We start from the raw sequence: 2,028 nt of genomic DNA on the forward strand, positions 1-2,028 counted from the left end.
GTTAAGCTTTTTCCTCACACATTCCTTTAATGAAGCAGACACGCTTAATGTCAGCTACTGTCCGTTATAATTGGACTTTGGATTAGATTTTTTGACAGCTTTCACTGGTTATGAGGAGAAATATGTGAGTGAAATTTGGTGATAATTGATTGTTGTTCAGGTACATTAAACCACTTTAAGCTTTTTCACGTTAACCTTTTTCCTTACATATCCCTTAATGAAGCAGACACGCTTAATGTCATCTAACGTCCATAATAATAGGACTTTGGGTTAGATTTTTTGACAGTTTTCACTGGTTATGAGGAGCAATATGAGAGAGAAACTTGGTAATCATTGATTATTGCTTAGCTAGGCCTACATTAAACCACGTTAAGCCTTTTCCTCGCCACAGACACCAATGAAAAACAAACCATTAATGTGAGATAACTTCTATAATTGTTGGATTTCAGTTTTGTTTTTTTGACAGGTTTAAGTTTACATGACAAGATATGGCCATGATAAATATGGTGATGATTGACCGTTGTTTAGGTACATTAAACCACGTTAAGCTTTTTCACGTTAAGCGTTTTAGAATGTCCCTGAGAAATGCACCAAAGCGTCATTCTAAAGCTTTACTTACTTTTTCCACTGCCATTTTGAATGAGTGTGTTCAAGAAAGACATGAAAGATCGGAATTTATTATTTATAACACATTTGTCAATACGCTCACGATCAGAACACATTTTATGACAAATTTATTCAGAAAACAATTAAATGCCAAAAGATTCACATACTACTTCTTGCCACTGAAAAACAGACTGTGGAAAAAAAGAATGTGGGAGGAAACCGGATCACCCGGCGTACACTCAAATATGGGGAGGACATGAACGCCACACAGAAAGGTCCGGACCAACCAGAACCTGACTGTTAGACGTCAGTGCTCACCACTTATGTTGTCCTGAAGAAATTAAAATGAAGGGAGAGAGGAAAAGGAGGGAATGTAGAGGAATGATGGGTGAAACAGGAATGTTGTAGACTGGTCATTTAAGTAGGGTGACCAGACGTCCCCGGTTTCCGGGGACAGTCCCCGATTTTGGCTACCTGTCCCCGGCTGGATCTGTCCCCGGAAATGTCCCCGGTTTTCACTGTGACTGAAAGACCCAAAATTGGAATGAAAGAAAGAAAAAACTGACAAAACGTAGCCGTTAATAGAACACCCAACACACGCAGGCTCTAGACAGCCAGAGCCAGCGGTGCTCAGAGAGGTTTTAGAAGCCGTGTGTTACGATGCTAAAATCACTGATTATTTACATGGAGTCTGGTGGGTTTAGCAAACGCAATTTCGTGGACTTTTATGTTTTAAAAAGGATCTTAATCTTTAACAGAAAGGTCGACCTCCTTAGAAATCCTTTCCATAATGTTGTCAGACACTTAGAATATTAATCTGAGTCTGTCAGCAGCTAAATGAGCACTTTAATGAACGTAAATACAAGCTGGACAATTATCCTATTAACTTACATTGCAGCTGATCTCGGTTAATTATGCATCCATGTCAACGGAACTAGTCCGCAATAGTTTTATGTACTCGTTATCACGAGCTGTTGCCCGCAACAGCTTGCGCAGTAAAGCACAAGCTGTCCCGAGTTTGTCAGTAAACATTACAAACCTTAGAATATTGAGGACTTTCTATTTGACATTAGGATTTCTATCTTACACTCTCGGGGATGACAGATTGTAGGATACCCCATTGGCGGCACCTTTCTAACATCTATGCCAGCTGTGAAGGCCTTTTTCTCTCTTGACGTATCAGTGGACTGTCTAGCTTGCACCTAGGACATTTTTCTCTTGCCATATTCGGCCTTTAATCTTGAATATAGGGACGTTATATCTGAGGGGTAGTGGCGTGGAGTAGGAACTAGAAGCGGGGGGGGTTAGGATCATACCTTGGGGGGGGGGGGCTCAGCCCCTAATAAGAACAGCTCTAGGTCTTGAGTCCCCGTTTTAAGTTTTACAAAAATAAAAACATTACTTGTTTTGGAGGTAAATACG

This window comes from Etheostoma spectabile, chromosome 15 (assembly GCF_008692095.1).
Source record: "Etheostoma spectabile isolate EspeVRDwgs_2016 chromosome 15, UIUC_Espe_1.0, whole genome shotgun sequence".
NCBI lineage: Eukaryota > Metazoa > Chordata > Actinopteri > Perciformes > Percidae > Etheostoma > Etheostoma spectabile.